This window comes from Oreochromis aureus, linkage group 3 (assembly GCF_013358895.1).
Source record: "Oreochromis aureus strain Israel breed Guangdong linkage group 3, ZZ_aureus, whole genome shotgun sequence".
NCBI lineage: Eukaryota > Metazoa > Chordata > Actinopteri > Cichliformes > Cichlidae > Oreochromis > Oreochromis aureus.
Window position 1 is genome coordinate 65,606,367 of NC_052944.1, and position 19,020 is coordinate 65,625,386.

Here is a 19,020-nt window from a genome sequence, read left to right on the forward strand (position 1 = left end):
GGGGGGGAGGGGGGGATGCATTTTTATATCTGTCTTCTATTCTTTCAGGAATTTATTTCCATTAAAAATCAGCACATAAAGGCTTCCTCTAATTAAAATAGCAATGATAATAATAATAATAAAATCCTATAGCGTTGTTTCTTGTATGAGGGGGATAAAAAAACGACCCAAGGGCACATTTGTGCCATCTGCTATTCTAAAAATATTTATCAAAGCTAAGGAAAGTGGATTCAGCTGTGAGAGCTGGACGTCGGAATGAAGCGTGAATGTCTCCATCGACACGGCCAGTAGGAGGAGCTCTGAAGCAAAAACAGTGACTGAAGTGCTTTACCCCACACACCACGCTGTCAGACCGACACCGGCGTTCATTCAGACGCGGATTTCTGAAAAACTGGCACGTTTTGGTCATGGATCAAAGGTATTCCTCATAAAACATGTTTGTGACATGAGGCCCTTTGCATTTTTATTTATTTTTTCATTAATTTTAAGAAATTGCAGTTTTTGTATCACTTGTATCACTTTTGTATGCTTGCTCTGCATATACTGCAGAAGCTGGGTCTTCCCTCTGAAAGGCACAAGTTGTTCACCCACCGTAACACAATCACTGAGGATGAATTTCTGCCTGCAGTTGACCAGGAACAGGTCCCATATGTAGCAGAAAGCTGCCATGTGGTTTGTTTTCAGTCGGTAGGCTCTGGTCCTCTTGTCATCAAAGTGCAAGAAACGTCGAATATCTTTAAATCTTTGAATTGACATAGTGGCCTTGTACAATGGGTTATGCAGAGGACTCCCAAAAAAACACACCGACTGGTACATCCCAGTTCTTCTCACTTCCTGCACAAATGGTCAATCAAATGAAGGCCATGAGCTTCATCCCATTTGTAGGGCAAGGTCCACAGGGATCCTAGCTGGCCTCATAGCAGCCATGTTACTTTAAATATTAAAAAAAAAAACATCAGAAAGGACAATGTTTGAAATGCACAGGAAACTATAAACAGGGCTGCACATAAATGGTCCGCAGGTGTGCATTTGCTCTCAAAATAAAAGACACGTACCAGATAAGAAGTTGGAACGCGCGTTTGCATACATTAGATGTTCTGGAGGAGGACAGACATTTGTTCAGAACTCTTAAAGATGTCGAAGAAGCAAGCTCCGTAAGCAATTACTTTGGTGTTCCTCCACCACAAAAGAAGCACGTATTGTCTGAATTTCCGGGAATACTTTTATTTTGACAGCGAATGCACACCTGCGGACCACTTATGTGCAGCCCTGACTATAAATCATGTATGTTACTGTGTAAAAATTAATTCTTGATCCATCAGAAGTGTAAGTGGGTCAGTCAGAGTTGCTAAGAATGAAAGTTTCCTAGAAGATTCCATAGGAACTACTTGTGGAAGAGTGGGGTAGTGATACAAAAACTGCATTCTTTTTAAATTAATGAAAAACATAAATAAAAATGCAAATGGCCTCATGTTACAAACATATTTTCTGAGGAATACCTGGAATATGAATATATTACAACTTTTCATTATAAAGATTTTGAAGAAAAACAACCCCTGGGGTCATTTTTGACCCCACGTGTGCATCAAAGGGTTAAGGTGGATGTTACACTGTTATTTCTCCTTGATGGAGTTTTTCATCTGGCTTTTGAAGCGTCCTGAGGAGGACGACTGAGCAAAACTCCTCTGCGATCCATGGCAGCGAGCAACTTAATAGGGAAAAAGGTTCGGCTACATCCCAAGAGAAACCACACAGCTGTCTAAGATCCCCGAACGCAACCTGGAGCCTAAAAACAATGAATTGGTGAGTTTTTATTTATTTTTTTATGTCTGTATTCAGCGCAGTGCCACCGACACCAAATCACCTAGAAATCCCCACTTTTGTCTTCCTGACATTTCTATCTGCTCTAACTTCCTGTAACAGCCTTCATTCTTCAACATCACACATGCTACACCTGTCTGTGGATGACCTTGGAGCTGTATTTGGTCTGTGTGTGTATCTGGTAGTGGGCGGAAGTCGATCGCCACATTTTATCGAGCTTGAAGAAGCAGTAACTTAATTTTATGAGAGGGAGCGGATTTTAGGAGAGGAAGCTGGATTACAGTCAAAGTCACAGTTGCGTATGTAATAGCGACCTTTACTTATAGTCCCATGACCACCTCACGCTGGCATACTTTATGTTGTGTAGTGCCAGTTAACATGTTAGTCCTTAAGTCAAAACTGCGTATGTGGCTTTAAGGGCCGATCAGCAGCAGCAGAGGGCGTCAGTGTTCAGCTTTGGTTCAAAATGAGTTGGGCGGGCCGGGGTTTCGCTGTTTGTTTTGATAACCGTGTCGTATCTGCTGAACAAACCGTCCTCTGCAGAAAGACTACGGTTTGTACGTGCATCTTGCTCATAAACAGTAAACAAAACATTAAGGCCCGAAGTTAGAGTGCAATCAGCTGACCTGTATTTATTCTTGGCTAGCAGTAAGAAAGCATTATTTAAAAAATGACTTATTATATAAAAAGTAACTGTGGTGATTAAGCTGTACGAGCTTGTATATGTGGAATGTGGGTGTGGATGTCAAAGTGAAACAAAAAGTCCTTCCCTTATAAAATAAAAAAAAACTTCAGCATTCAAGCAGTGCGCGCCAATTCCCGCTTAACTGCGCAAATGTCTGTTGTGGTATTCTTCTCTCTTCACGTCTTCCTGGCTTCTGGATTGAAAGGTGAGTTGTCTCCAGAGACAGGACGAATTAGCCGGGCACCAGCGGAGGAAATGACTCAGCCTTTGATAAAGAAACGGGATACTGCATGATGGTCGTATGATTAATAATACTGTGGAATCGTTGTGTGTATTATTATTGTGTGCATGCACTACATGAGTACTTTTATTACTTTATGCACTTTAGGGACATTTGGAAGCTCAAAGTTTTGTTCTTGAACTTGGTTTGCAACTGCCACTTAAATATTGAGTCAAGTACTGGTTTTGATGCTTCTTATCGGTTGTTGAATAAAAAAAAAAATACATGTAATGCATCTGTTTGAGGGCACAGGGTCAGACATAAGCCTGAAAATCAAGCTGTATCATTTTGGTACAATTTGGTCAAAAGTTTAGAGTCTTGTAGAGCTGCAGGTATCCATTACTTTATCAACGACTTTATTCAACTGGAATTATTTAGACTTCCTCTGTTCAGTACTTGCTGTGATCCAAAGTGTTGTGGTCAGAAGTCTCTGGTTGTGATTATCTGTGAGATTACTGAAGTATAAGTGGTAGAAATGGAGTCCAATGTGTTCTTCTGCGTAATGCATGTCCAAAACGTGCAGTATAACACACTATTAATGGGGTTTTTTTTCTCTTCTTCATGTTCCAATAACACAGAGGTCAAAGTAAGCCCTGGACAAGATGCCACTCTTCAGTGTTGGGGTCCCAGAGATGCACGTATCACCCTGCTGGAGTGGAGCAGACCTGAGTTCATCTCACAGGGTTATGTGTTCTTCTTCCAAGACCAGCGCTCGTACGAGAACTACCAGCATGAGTCCTTTAAAGGCCGAGTGCAGCTGAGAGATTCGTCCATGACAGGCGGAGATGCTTCTGTGAATATGAAGAATGTCAGCGTCAGCGATATGGGAATATACAAGTGTGAGATTACAACCAGCAAGATGAGCAGTGGCAAGAAAGTCCTGAACGAGTTCAACCTCACAGTCACAGACACAGGTGGGTTTGTAAAGGTTGAGGATTCTGCTTTAACAGCACAGCTGTTTATAAGGCCACGCTTCACACCTCAGAGGTACAATGTTGGCTTGTTTCATGCTTAAACCAGGCTCCAACAGTGAACTCATTTTCTTTCTGCTTTTATCATTTTCAATTTAATTTTATTTATATAGCACCAAATCACAATAGTCGCCTCAAGGCAATTCGCATAGTAGGGTATAAGGAAAGATCTCTATTACACCAACAAAAATACATAACAGAGAAAAACCCAACAATCATATGACCCCCTATGAGCAAGCACTTTGGCCACAGTGGGAAGGAAAAACTCCCTTTTAACAGGAAGAAACCTCCGGCAGAACCAGGCTCAGGGAGGGGCTGCGACCGGTTGGGGTGAGAGAAGGAAAACAGGATAAAGACATGCTGTGGAAGAGGGACAGAGATTAATAACAGATATGATTCGATGCAGAGAGGTCTGTTAACACATACTGAGTGAGAAAGGTGACTGGAAAGGAAAAACTCAATGCATCATGGGAATCCCCGGCAGCCTACGTCTATTGCAGCATAACTAAGGGAGGATTCAGGGTCACCTGGTCCAGCCCTAACTATATGCTTTAGCAAAAAGGAAAGTTTTAAGCCTAATCTTGAAAGTAGAGATAGTGTCTGTCTCCCGAATCCAAACTGGAAGCTGGTTCCACAGAAGAGGGGCCTGAAAACTGAAGGCTCTCCCTCCCATTCTACTTTTAAATACTCTAGGAACAACAAGTAGGCCTGCAGAGCGAGAGCGAAGTGCTCTAATAGGGTGATATGGTACTACAAGGTCATTAAGATAAGATGGGGCCTGATTATTTAAGACCTTGTATGTGAGGAGCAGGATTTTGAATTCTGGATTTAACAGGAAGCCAATGAAGGGAAGCTAAAACAGGAGAAATATGCTCTCTCTTTCTAGTCCCTGTCAGGACTCTTGCTGCAGCATTTTGGATTAACTGAAGGCTTTTCAGGGAGTTTTTAGGACATCCTGATAATAATGAATTACAGTAGTCCAGCGTGGAAGTAATAAATGCATGAACTAGTTTTTCAGCGTCACTCTGAGACAGGATATTTCTAACTTTAGAGATGTTGCACAAATGAAAGAAAGCGGTCTTACATATTTGTTTAATATGTGCGTTGAAGGACATGTCCTGGTCAAAAATGACTCCAAGGTTCCTCACAGCATTACTGGAACGTGACGGAATGTGATGTTTAAATATTTTTTATCCAATGAGAAACTTCTTGTTGTGGTTAGTGGATACTTATACCACATTTTTTTACCTTACAATTTAAAGCACTTAGAGTCAAATGTTGAGATCTTTACATAAATAAAACTGAATTGAATACTTCTGCTGCATGTTTTATGCATTTATTTTGAAAAGTACTGCACTTGATAAAGTTACTCCATGTCTAAAGCTGCTAAATGGTGTTTTTCTGCTTAGCTGATAAAAGTGGTATGAAATATGAGCACAGAGATGCTACTCTGCAATTATCAACCAAACGGCTGGAGATACATTTGTGACTTTGTGATGTCACTTTTCTGACATCCCCCCCCCACCGCCAACAGCTTTGACATCACCTCTACCGAGTGTTACAGATATTTCAAAGTGTAGAAAAAGAACTATTTTCAGTCTGCGTGGTACCTTAGTCTTCACACCTGCTTTCTTTTTTTTTCTTTTTTTTGCTCTGCAGGTTTCACAGAAGGAGACTCTAGAGAAAGAGGACACAAGGATACATCTTCTGTTTTTGTGTCAGTTCTTTCATGCGGACTATTTCTTGTTGTTGTTATTGTTACTGTAGCTGTAAATATCTACAGAAAAAGGCAATCATCAAAACCCAGATCATACCAAGACGATGGAAAATATGGTGAACCGCTGGCATGAAATGTGCCAGATCTATTGCCCCCCCCCCCATCTTTATCTGAGACTGTACTTCAAGTCATTATAAGTCTGCGTGTCATTTCCTAAATTTATGCTTATTTCTATTTTCAATAAAAATAAATGTTCATGGTTTATGCTGCAAACAGAACGTGTTTGAAATATATCCTTTTACAATGACTGAAGCATTCCTAAATTTCAGTTCCTAAGGTCCATCCTAAAGACTGCTTATTTTTGCTTTGTTTTCCCCAAAACAGATCAAATCAGATTTGCCGGACTACTTTACAAATTTGGAAATGTAAATACAAATTACTGTAGAGTCATAATATCTGGTTATGGTAAATTTTCCTCCTCATTTGTGATCATTTCCACCACCTACAACTTCCTCCTGACATCCATACTGCATAATCCAGCTGCACAGTAACAGCTCTTTGCAATCCACAGTTTTTAGAAAATTCCCTATATATTTGTTTTCTAACAGGAGCTGCATTTTTTTCTGTCATAACAAAGTCACAGGGGAAGTGTGAAATCTGCAGCTCCTGTTATTCATGCTGTGCCCTTTGCAAGCAGCTGACTGATCACATGTTCACTGTTTGAATCCGTGAGAAGACACGGATGCAGCTCATGAACTCTTTGTGTCAACAACTAAAAGCTGTTGCTGAAACTTACAGATCAGCAGGCACAGGAAGTCAGAGAGGCTCATGTTTTCTTCATATTTTACGAACCCTTTTGAACCCTGCAGAGGTCTTTGTGTTGCGTAAACAGAACCAAAATGAGGTTTGTGTTACAACACAGAATGCAGACTTTTTGCACATTTCCTACTCATGCAGAGTGTTTTTCTTGTGTTCAGTCTCCGGATGGTTCATATTTTTGTTTGTTTGAAACAGCCACCAAAAATAAAAAAAAAATGGCTGTACAATAACACGTTTTTGCACTGTGTGCCAGATCTAGTGATGTGGTTCTTGGATTAGATCAGCAGATTGTTGCTGTGTTGCTTGCTTCTTTTTCTTTTCTGCTTGTGTCAGAACCTTTTGTTTGTGATAATTCCATAAATATGGTGTTATCAGTAATATTAATTGGTAATCAGAGATTTGGGCACTGTGTTTGCCAGTGGTCGAAGAGGATTGTGTCAGCAGGACTCATGAAAGCTTCTAAAGTCTGTTCTGTTTTTGTTTTCATTGTTATGCAACGGTTCATTCATTCATTTCTACAGTTCTTCTATAGCTGAAGAACAGCTGGAAGCTCCTGGACCTCTGTGAGGAGGGGTGGCTGCGCCCATATGAAGAAAGGAGATGTGTTGCCATTTACTGACTGTAGTGGCTGTAGTAATATTACCTTAGTTTGTCTTTCCTGCAATAAAACTTAATTTAACTTTAAAGTGATGTGTTATGGGAATTCCACCGTGTTCTATTTTGAAGGTGTGGTGGATTTTTGTGTGATATGTATAACTATGTAACTATATACACTATATATCTATGTGCACTGAACATATATATTTTAACTTTCATATAGAGTCTTAAGCACAAGACATTTTTGCTTCATTGAGGTTTATTAAGTTGGTACAGTAACAGGGCAGTTAATGCTGTTGAGAGTTCGCCTGAATAACTCACTCTCCAGCTCTGGTAACTAACCTCCTCCAATACACACTCAACGTCTTTCATGCAGCACAACCAAAACAGTAACATTGTAACAGAGATCCTGAACACACACACACACACACACACACGCACACAATAAATGTTACATGGTAGCAGAGATACTGAAAACAACATAATGAGATCACTGTCATGTACACACACACACTATAAACCTACACTGGCGTGTTTATTTTTATGTAATGCATTTAACTCATATATTTGATGTAGTTAGGCCAAGTATTATTCACAAAAACTATGCTATTTGCTGTACTAATGTGTGACCTTTGACCATGTTGTGACCTATTGTCAGAGGGTAAAGCAAAGGGTTAACCTATTGGTGTCACTTTGGACCGGGCCCTCAGCCAGCGCCAGGTGTGAACTCTGGCCGCTATCTGACCCCAGCAGCTGTGCTGGGCGTGTGGGAAAGTTACCAGGCAGCAGGGGGCGGCGACACTGGCCCCTATATTAGGGGACCAGAGGACGCCCCCGGGGCTCTTTTCCTCCTGCTGCTGCTACCTGTCCGTCTCTGTGTTGCTCTGCTGTCTGTGCTTAAGGCTGTACACCCCGGGGTTTTGCTTTACTTGCTTTCTGCTATGTAATTCTCTTGCTAAATGTCTGTATGTATTTTTCCTGCTGTTCATATGATTCAGCGTATTAAACTCTGTTCCAAGAATTCTACTCTTTTACAGAGCATCTTTTTGAGTGTCTTGGTTTTAATTGGATTTGGATCTCCACATCGTTGGTGGAAGAAGGTTATCAGGATGGCTTCAAAATTTGCGACCACAATTGGCGACGTACGAAGGGACAAGGAATTAAGGTGATTGCTGGGAGCCTTGGGAATGTTAAAGCCTTGCACATCAGAGAACACCAAGCGGCCGCTACAATAAGGTAAGCAGAGTTTTTTTTTCTGCTCAATGTTGGTGTTGTCTGAGTGCAGAAGGGGGGTTCCACCTTGGCTCCTAGTAGATTTCACCTAACCTTGAAAAGGACTTTAATCAAATGGTCGCTGTTATTCTAAGTGATAAAGTGTTACACTGTAAAAATAATGTTGCGGATGCTGAAGGAGTGGAGTTTAATACTGCATCATATGTGTGTGTGTTATTCCTGTAACTTGTGTGACCCGCGGGGAGTGTGAGTGAGCGCTGTGTGTGTGTGCGTATTTGGGGTTTTTTGTGTGAGAGGCTGCTCTGCCCTGTGCTGGAGTACGACTCCAGGGCTGTGTTGGGGGAGTTTGGGTTTATTTTTCCGCTATTCTTTAGTGCATCTGAAGAATAGGCGTAAGTTGCGCAGAAGTAAAAAGTTGAAGTGATGAAAAGTGATGAAAAGTGATAAAAGTGATGAAAAGTGAAATATATGTCGGCACCCCCAAGGTGGTTACCGCTGGAAACCTAGTTATCCATTTAAGTAGATAAGGTGATATAGGCTAACTAGGTTAACCATTTAATTGGTTAACCTGGTTAACCCAAGTGAATTGCTAGGTAGTCAGGACTGCTCGGGCTTTGGGGGAATTTTGGAGATAAGAACTCAGCACGTAACGCGGGGGCTTGGGGCTCGCAGTGGGATTCTGAGGGCTTTCGAGTCCACCGGTCTGGACACGCTGGGTAACTGCGCGCGTCGCTGTATGAAAGGCGACACCTTCGGCCAAAGTGTAAATATGTAAATAGCTGTTACTAACCCTTAAGTATAATCGCTGCTGTAAATATTGCTAAGTAGTAGTCTAGAGTATAACCATGTATTGCTGTAAATATTGCTTAAAATAACTCTTGCTGTAAATAAGAGGAATACGCGTAAGGGGTGGGTTTTGATAAATAAATACGGAAAAGGGAAGTTAGTAGGCAGATGAATAAAAAGTTGTAGAGGGACTGATTTGAGAGACTTAAAAAAAACCTGAGCTCTCTGTGCTGCAGAGCGCTGTGTCTGCAGGCAGTTTGTGAATCATCCCTACGGTATGTGGAGGAGTGAGAGGAGCATCAGAGCAGTAAAAAGAGATAAGTCTGCAAAAATTAAGAGTTGTTGAATATAAAGAGGAAAATAGACACTGCTGCTGAAATATAATGTTGTTGTTTAAGGAATTTAAACAGAAAGATCTGTAGAAATAATATTTGTTAAGCAGCAACATGAAGTAAGGTGGAAAATTTGTGGGTAAATTTGAGTAAAAGAAAATATTAATTACCAAAATAGGGATAATGAGTAAATAGGGATTGCAGGCACTTTTTTGGATTATTAGCTTAATAAAAGTATGACCAAAAGTTAAATAAATTGGAAATAGAGCTGCTTGACTAAAAAAAAAAAAAAGGATAACCTAACCTAGAGCTAAATTATAACATATCCAACCTAATAACAGTAAGAATGAGAACTATAAACTAATTCTAATAATAAAACATAGCTGGGATAAAACCCAGGCCTAAAATAATTAGAGGGAAAGTAAATAAATCACACAAACAAATAATAAATGAAACAGAGAGGTTTGTGTTGTGTTTGGAGAAATATAGAAGGCAGTGGTGATGATCTAAGAACATCTGAACATCTTAGTAAGGAATGAGAGATAGAGACCAAATAAAAAGAACATGTTTGGGCTACAACGGAGATAAGAGAGTCAAAACAGCATCCATAAATCGATCTCAGTAAAATGCAGGAGTTGTAGAAGAATCTAATAATGTCTCAGAGTTTGCATGTGAAATGTATATTGAGGGTTTGTTATCACTCACCAAAGAATAGTAAATAATGAAGTTTTGTCTGTTGTAGAGAGTTCTGCCGAGAGGTCATAAACTCACCCAAAAGCTTACAGAGAGTGCAAGAGGCACCTGAGTAATATGATGTGAAATGAATGATTGTTGGAAATAAATTGTGTGAAGCTTAGTGGAGTTCAGAATAAACAGGCTGACATGTGGGGTGAAGTGGTCATGAGGACAGATATGAACAAATTAACAAAAAGAGACACCTGCTAGAGATCTGTTTAAAATGCTGCCATCACAAATAAGTAGTTGGGAAAAGAAAAGAAGGTAGACAGGTTTAAATGCAACTAACTGATGTATTAAACCCAGAGCATAAGAGCTAAAATCACTGGATGGAAAATAGTGAAGTGAAATAGAAGAGTTTTGTTGGAAATGGTGGTTTAATAAGTCAGAGATTGTGACTTAACAATTTCAAGTAAAGTTTAGCGCCTGTTGAGTGTGGCAGAGGGAGACAGTAGCAGAAAAAAAAGGAAAAGTGTTGTACTGAGAGAGCTGACATCAGCTCAGCCACTGCTGCAGGAGGCGGCCCGTAAACAACGTCACAGGGTGTAGCTGGCTCAAGTTGCTCAGACTGTGGAGTGTGTGGGGTGGGCCCTGACATCCTGCCAAGAGTGTCCTTGACCAGTGCACAGGCTTTCAAGTGATCTAAGCCAAATGCAAGAGTGTGAGAAGAAGAGTAAAAGACTGAACTGCATGTCTCAAAGAGGTTATTGTTATGGTGAGCTTGTGTGAAGCTCAGAGGAGTCACCTGAGACAGGAAGCAAAATTGTTTGCTTAAAAAAGAAAAAAGATGTAACTTGTTTGTAAAGTTTAAGGCCCATATCAGTGAAGATGCTTAAACAAGTGATCCAATGCTGAGTACTATGAACAAAAAACAAAATGTAAAAAAGAATAGTGCCCATCAGAGTGAGGAACAGGAAGAAAGAAGCTCTAAATTTGAGAATAAACTATTAGAAGAAACACCTGGGAGGAAAATGATAAGGCCAGTAAACTGGTTCTCAGGTAAATTAAAATAAATATAACAAACTATTAAAATAAGAAAAGGGAAGTAAGACAGAACTGAATGACAGAGGGGCATAAGACATAACAGTAGAGAAGCAGTGGAAAGAATTGAGAATGGTATAATTCAGTGAGTAAACAAAAAGCCTAAGTACAATGACAGCTGATTAGAGTGTAATGGTAACAATAACAAGACAGTAATTAGAAAGATGTAATAAATCATGCCATTAAGTGTAATAGTAAAGTAAGAGAAAGAGTAGGTATGAATGAAAAGTGATTACACTCGAGCACTGTAGAGGGAAAAATTAAAAAAGTGTAAATTTAAAGGAAAAGAATATTTGGCTGGGAAAAGAAACAACAGAAATAAATTTGTGGGATGCATGGCTGGTTAACCTGCAGCTGTGGATCATTAGAAATGCTGATCAATAAAATAAAAGCATGATTAGATATTGTATGGGGGAAGGGATTATTAAAGGGATCTTTGGTATCTAAAACACTCGCCTTGATGCTGGTCAGACTGTGTGTAATCCTTCTTCTATAGCTATAAGATAAATAACATTTAGAAGAGTGTCAGAGGTGCGTGACATAAGAGGGCCTTAACCCTTTGAGGCCTCGAGTGTCAGGCTTGAATCAGGAAGTATTTAAATTTTAAGAGTCCCAAAACATCAGAGTGATTTTTACCATCCAAGAAAGTAAATAAAGAAATAAATTGCACTTTATACATTTAAGGAATAACTTGCAAAATGCTGTGTTTAGCAAATGCAATATGGTAATTCTTACATATGCAAAATTACTATTGCTTTTAATTTGTCAAGTTTAATAGGTATTGTGACAAAATTTGGGGGTAATTGTTTCAGGAATCAGGGTTTTGAATAGTGACAGGGTTGATCCCACAGCTGCATCTTGTCACTTACAGGAAAGTTGAGCAGAAAAACATAAAAACTCTTGTATATGATAATAAAGCCCCTATGATCTTGTTTTAGTTTTACAAGAAAAATAAAATAAAAGCAAATATAGATAAATCTCTGCTGCCAGTAGGAAACAGAAAGCTCCCTGAATAAGCAGTGTGCATCATGCAGGTGGAGATACACAGGAGCAGGGTTTGAAGGGGATGACAGAGCCTTTGTTCCAGCAAAAGCTGGTAATTAGAAATAAAACACATTAACCTAAAATGCAATAAGGAGAAATCAAAAGTTGAACCTTTGGACTAAAAAAACAAAACAAAAAACAAAAACCATGACAAAAGTGATTATGGCTTAGAAGAGGAGAAGTAAACACGAGAAAGTTTGAGATGTAGGAAGTTAGATAAAGGAGCTGAAGAGTGAAGAGTGATTAGATAGGTGGGACAAAGAAAGACGTGAGTCAGAGGAAAGGAAGCTAAATAGGAGAAGTCAAAGACCAGGAGTAAGATAATGGAGAGTAACATGAGGTCGAGCTCACAGGCAAAAGAAAAAAAGGTGGAGCAAATGAAAACAGTTACTAACTAACTGATGTATGCACATACTCGAAACAATGACTCTCCTGCTATGAAAAAAAAAAAAAAAAGGGAAATAACTCCTTACAGATGAAGGAGCTCACCAACTGAAGGGGAGAAACACAGATCACCAGTGAAAGACACCAGGCCATGAGCCTGTGGAGTAGAGCAACACTGGCACTGCGAAGGCCTACGTCACTAATGAGGCCTGCACAAGGGTGGAGAGGAGGAGTCAGCTGGATGACGACATCCAATGGTTGGCACATGTGAAAGCCCAGGAACTGCAGAGAGGAGTGTCCAAGTGAAGATCCACAATTCATGAAACCGAGTCTCCTCGAGTCCAATGAAAGACTGTATCTGCAGAGGGCTGGAAAAGTGTATTAAAACACACTTTTAGTCAGCTGACATACTCATCAATCTGCTGAGTGGCCTCTAAGAACCAACATTGTCTGCATCTGGGATGTTCTCTGTGTGGATGTTCCTGGAGAACTCTGAGAGGAATGTGGGCAGCACCGTAACAACAAGGAAGTTACTGCCAAGAGAAATCTTCAGTACATGGACTGTGACTGATACCAGAGTACTAACTATCCATGATATCTGCAGTGAACAACATGAAGCAGCTGCATCAGTAATGCTCCCAGCAAACTACTAAGTTTAAAGCCCTGGGCTCCACTCCTTGTGTTACTCTCCCAGTAGAAAAAGAACACATATAATATGAACTAGGCCACATGAAAGCATTAGATAGGAAATTATTACAAATATATTCATTACTAACACTCTTACATTAGAATATTATTGAAGGTTAGGAAATTTGAATACATAAGGGGCGTAGACATGACTCTCATTGACACTAGAACAGACACAGGGCATTAGAACCCCAGTAGGGCAGGGGACAGATAAGTAAACTTAGAGAAGTTATTAATCACCTTATGAGCATTGCATTATTGAAGGGATGAAACATACACATGGGGATTTACTAAAAGTTGGGGTAATGATGAAACTCCGGATCCCTGGTAACATGAAATGAGAAATTTAAACATCTGCTGTTTCTGACCCTGGTACACTGCTCTTGGGTATCCTCCTGACATGTATGTAACTGTGTGGGTGCAAATATGTGTGAATCTGTATGCAGATATGACAAATAATCTGTCTTTTATCTTTTTCAGTGCGGCTACATATAGACCAGTGGCAGCTACCTCACTTCATGTGTTGAAGCTAATAGTAAGATGCTAGCTCTAAACGTGCAGCACTAAACCATCCACAGTGCTATAATTGAGTGTGTGAGCAATTTGTAGTTCCTTTCAAACAGAAGAAAGATAGAAATGAATGCAGTGTGGAGGAGAAAGCAGCGAAGGATTCTGTCATAATCTTAACTGCATTGGGAAAAGGGGGGAACATATAGCTTAGCAGAGCTAAATTGTTAACTATCCCAAGGAATGAACCAAAAAAAACAAAACAAAAAACAATTTAGGAGAAAATCTAAATTATCAGATATTTTGGAGGGAAAGAGGCTAAAGCCTGATCCCCTACAAAAATGAGCAAACCTCAATTTAGAAAAATGGGGCCTAAATTATCTTTCCTGTGTGTGGCAGGGTCCAGTTGTCTATGGATTGACATATTTAAATTACTCAAATGCATACTCTAGCAAAAACTGCAGAACTAAATGACTCTATTCTAGTTCTATTCTAGTTACAGTGTGCAGAGGTAGAGTTTGAAGCACTGAGGAGGGCCATGCAGTCTGACCGGGCACTTGGCAACCAAAAGGAAAGAGGAGAACATTTCATTGGTATGGGGCAAACTGAGAAGATTAGGGTAGAGGCAGAGTTGAGTCAGCATGATTAAACCTCTATAGGTAAGCAACTATTGACCAGGTACAATCCAAATTTACGAACTGTTGAAGTAGACCTTTTACCCTGCAACTAGAACTGTTTGTTTTTCAGGAGGTCTCAATGTTCCTCATGGCCATCCAGGTCTATTGTAAACATAACACCAGTTACATGTATTATTTACGGTCCACAATTTACTATCACTCAGATTAAGGAAAATGGGGTGTGAAGTAATTGTCTGCCACCAAAATGTGTAACAAGATCCAATTAGAGAATTTCTTATGATTACTGTCTATAAACAACCCATGCATGAAAATTTGTATGAATAGTCTAATACAGCTGTTTTAGCTTTTCAATGGCTATTTTTCTATAAGAACAAAGGCTGTCATGCTGTATATTATTCAACTCAAGGTTGAACAGGCATGAAATCATGATGCCAGTCATCTAAAGGCACATTATTATCTAAGGATAAACTGCAAAAATAAAACATTAAAACACAATTATTTATCTGACCCCCTTTTAGCAAGAAATTTGGAGAGGAGGAACTCCCTTTTTAACAGGAATAAATGCCCAGTAGAACTGGGCACAGGGGGAGTGGTCATCTGCTGCGACCAGCTGAGTAAGGAGGAGGAGACAGGACTAAAAACATGCTGTGTAGGAGAGCCAGAGATTGATAATAACTAATAACTAATAATAACTCAAAAGAGAGACCTAAAAACTGGAGGCCTGGCTTCCCATTCTACTTTTAAATATTCTAGTAAGCTTAAAGTTTGAGAGTCAAGTGGGGAAAGACAGTACTATAGGAGCAGGATGGTGAATTAAAAAAACAGATTTAACAAGGAGCCTATGAAGAGAAATCAATAGGAGAAATGTACTCTGTCATTCTAGTCCCTTTCAGCATTCATGTTGCAACATTTTGATGTAGATGGATGCTTTTTAAGGAGTTACAATGTCTACAACATCCTGATAAAAAACAAATTACAGTGGGACAGCCTAGAAGTAATAAATGCATCAATTTGTCTTCCAGCATCACTCTGGGACAGGACTTTAGAGATCTTGCAGAAATTGAAGAAAGCAGTCCTGAAAAAGCACATATTAGTGCATATTGGGATTTAAAAAATTACTCCAAGAAACCTCACAGTGTTAATGGAGACCAAGGTAATGCCATTCAGAGCATTCCTTTAGGTTGACTGACAGGTGTGTGTTGTTTGGCTTCATGGATGAATGAGAGAGAGGGTGTAATCAGCACGGCAGAGGTATGTTGTGTTTTTTGTGGTGTTACCTGAAGGAGGCATGTGTTATGTAAACAGAAATAGATCTTGGGGTGGAACCTTGTGAAGCTCAATGGTTAGTCTTGTGTATGTGGGAGGATTCTTAGAATAACATGTTCACAAGTATCGAACATAGAGATCAATCCACTGTCAGAGGCCTTAAGAAGATCATTTTAACTTTCACCAAAGCTGTTTCTATACTGTGATGTGCTCTGAAACCTGACTGAAACTCTTTAAATAAGGCATTCCTCTGTGGCTATTTTACAGCATCTCTTGTGGGGATTTTTGACATAAAGGAAAGTTGGAGGCCTATAATTGGCTAGGACAGTTGGGTCAAGTGATGATTTTTGAGTGATGGTTTAACTACTGCCAACATGAAGAACTGTGTGGTCAATGTGGCATTGTCTAACTTAGCTTTGAAAATTCCAATTCTGTGGCTATAGAGGTGTGGGAAGTTTGATCAGCCATATAGCCAGCAACACTAAGTAGAGGGCTAACAGTGTTAATGATGGAATGTGAATTGGCAGCCAGTAACAGAGTTAATGTTTATCCAAATTCAGCTTATAAATATGAAGAGGCAATAACCCAGCTAGTAGTCGCCCTAAAGCTCACTAGTGCTTTGGCTGTGATTAGATGTCTTGATCACAAGAAAACAGACACATGAATGGCTAAATGAAACAACTTGTGGCAGCTTTACTATGTGTAACCACTGACTCATTTTAAATAGTTTAGGACAGCCAAACTACAGACCAGTTGCTAGGTTCGGCAGGGCTACAATAGAAAGCGAGGCGAATACGGAATGAAATGGCTGGAGACAGGAATTTGAGCAGCAACAGTTATTATTTTGCACAAAAATAAAATAAGCAAGACACAAATTCCACATTGACAGTAGTAATGGTAATAATAACAATAACAATAATAAGAATAAGCCGGCAAAACAAAAATAACCCCAAAAATAGTCATCTGAGCTCAATGTTCAATTGTCCTTTTGTCTTTGGTCATTTGTCAAGTCAGAAATTCTTAGTCTAGTTCTTTTTCTCTTTCGTTTGTGGTTTGTGTGTTACCACTTCGAAGTCTCCGTCGAGGAAGAAGAGTAAGTTCCTCTGCAAAGTTCAGTCCGGGCTCAGGCTCGCCATCTCCATCCGGAGAGAATCCATCGTAATCCAGAATCTTAGTTCCTTCCACACGAACAAGGGAAAAAAACCTAGCCTGCACAACAATATTAACATTATTGCACACAGCCAGCTCCGTTTCTTCTCTCGTATCACAGCTATAGCTTCAGTTCTTTGTCTTTTCCACATTACCACAGTAATACATTACATGCATGCTTTGAATATATCTCTCGTTGTACATGAAATTATTTTAACCATGTAAAACAACAAATGAATTTCTCGTTCTTTTTAACCATGAAATTGTGATTAATAGGTATAAACAGCAAGATAATGGATTTTTTCAATCATCCTTCAAGTATACTAAACAAATTCTACCACAAACAGCATTTCCATCGTTTTTTAAACAGCAAATTACCACTCGCGAATCGGTATGAACAGAAGAAACAACTTTTAGCAACAGACTAACACATTTTTATTCTTTCAAACACATGGGCTCAACTCACCAAAATGATAGAAAATTCCGCACGAGCTATCCGTGGCCTGTCTCATCTACTTCCACGTGCGAAAAGACCTAGCTCATGTGAAATGATGGTCTGGTGTTTTGGAAGACGGGGCTAAAACCACCTTCAACCAATGAAAAAGGCATTTATCCCTTGTGATCCGGCAACAGGAAAAATAAAGTTTGCTGAAGGATCACACTTCCTTTTTTCAAAATAAATGTTGCTTTTCAAAATAAAAGAATGAAAATACATTTATACAAATAAAGCGAAAACAAGAAAGAATAACAAAGGCAGTTTTCTCTACCGGGTTACATATGCACTTCCTAAATTGATAGCTTTCTCTTTATAACAGCATTTGGGACAAACATTTCAAAGTGCTTAACAAAATAAAGCAATGAATTGGAATTTGCTAAGGAAGGGGTCAACTAGGTACAAATATAAACTTTAGTACTAAGGTGCATGTAGTTGGAATTAACAAGACTAAAACAACTAACATTGCATGGCATACTCACAAAGGTCCATAGATAAGTCCTCATAAAGGGCCTGTAGAGGTAACTGTGAACACAACTAATGCAGTCTGCAAAGCTATCTTTCTGCAGGTGGAGATGGCATCTGGATAACAGACGGAGATGCAGAGGTCCTGGAGCAGGTGCTGGCGATACGAGTGTGAGGGGACAACGGAGTGAAACAGGCTGCTCCAGACAGCTGAACCATGACCCATCCAGCAGCCGTTGAATCTGCTGCAGAGCCTACAGCCCAAGTGGAGCCATACAGTGCCCAAACCAGCTTCCGAATGATGGATGTGCAAGATCAACTACTACCCATCGCCGACCTTGACTTTAATCAAGAATAGGACCAAGTCGTCTCGAGTATTCTTAGAAGCTATGCAAGATCCAGCAGTCAAGAAGTACCATAAGAGACTTTTCTCGGACTCATAAATTAGTTGAAATATGGACTGAAAAAGGGACACAAGTTGAGTAAAGGTTGAAGCTGCTGCAGAGAAATGTCAACCTTGAAGCTACCAAAGGACATTTCAAAGCCCACACTGAGAAGTCTGTTCAGAAATAGAAGTTGCACCTGACCAAGATGAAACCCAAAACTTGGAATTAATTGTTTAATTGTATTATTTTTAATGCCATTTATGGTGTTGTGTAAGCCATGTATGTATTATGTGTCTCTACTGATGTGTTTTATGCCTTACTTTCATTTTCTTGTAATTAGGCTGATTTTTAAGTTTCTTGAGTATTCTGTTAAGGATACTGTGTAGTATGATTTGCAAATGAAGATGAATCAATTTGTCTTAAATTAATTGACTAAGAGAAATGGAATATTGGGAGAATGTTATGTTGATGACTATGAGGTTTTTGGTGGAAGGAAGGGCTTATTCATTTGAGCAATAACTGTGTGGGATCTTTATACAAATTCTTATGTTCTATTTAGAGCTTGCTTTAAAATATGTTAGCAAAAAAACAGCGCACGCATTAGTTTTCACAATTTTTGTTCTTTTTTAGTTATGGGGTCTTTTTAGGTGGTACCTCTAGGTACCACAGGGGGGAATGTGGTGGATTTTTGTGTGATATGTATAACTATGTAACTATATACACTATATATCTATGTGCACTGAACATATATATTTTAACTTTCATATAGAGTCTTAAGCACAAGACATTTTTGCTTCATTGAGGTTTATTAAGTTGGTACAGTAACAGGGCAGTTAATGCTGTTGAGAGTTCGCCTGAATAACTCACTCTCCAGCTCTGGTAACTAACCTCCTCCAATACACACTCAACGTCTTTCATGCAGCACAACCAAAACAGTAACATTGTAACAGAGATCCTGAACACACACACACACACACACACGCA

At 39.5% G+C, this 19,020-nt stretch overlaps 1 long non-coding RNA gene across 1 annotated transcript; it reads left to right on the forward strand.

Annotated features, from left to right (window-relative positions):
• Positions 1–8,069: 8,069 nt before the first annotated feature.
• LOC120437320 lies at positions 8,070–18,821 on the forward strand. The gene is made up of 2 exons (XR_005611017.1): positions 8,070–8,126; positions 17,755–18,821. It is a non-coding gene; the product is annotated as an uncharacterized LOC120437320 (long non-coding RNA).
• Positions 18,822–19,020: the final 199 nt, after the last annotated feature.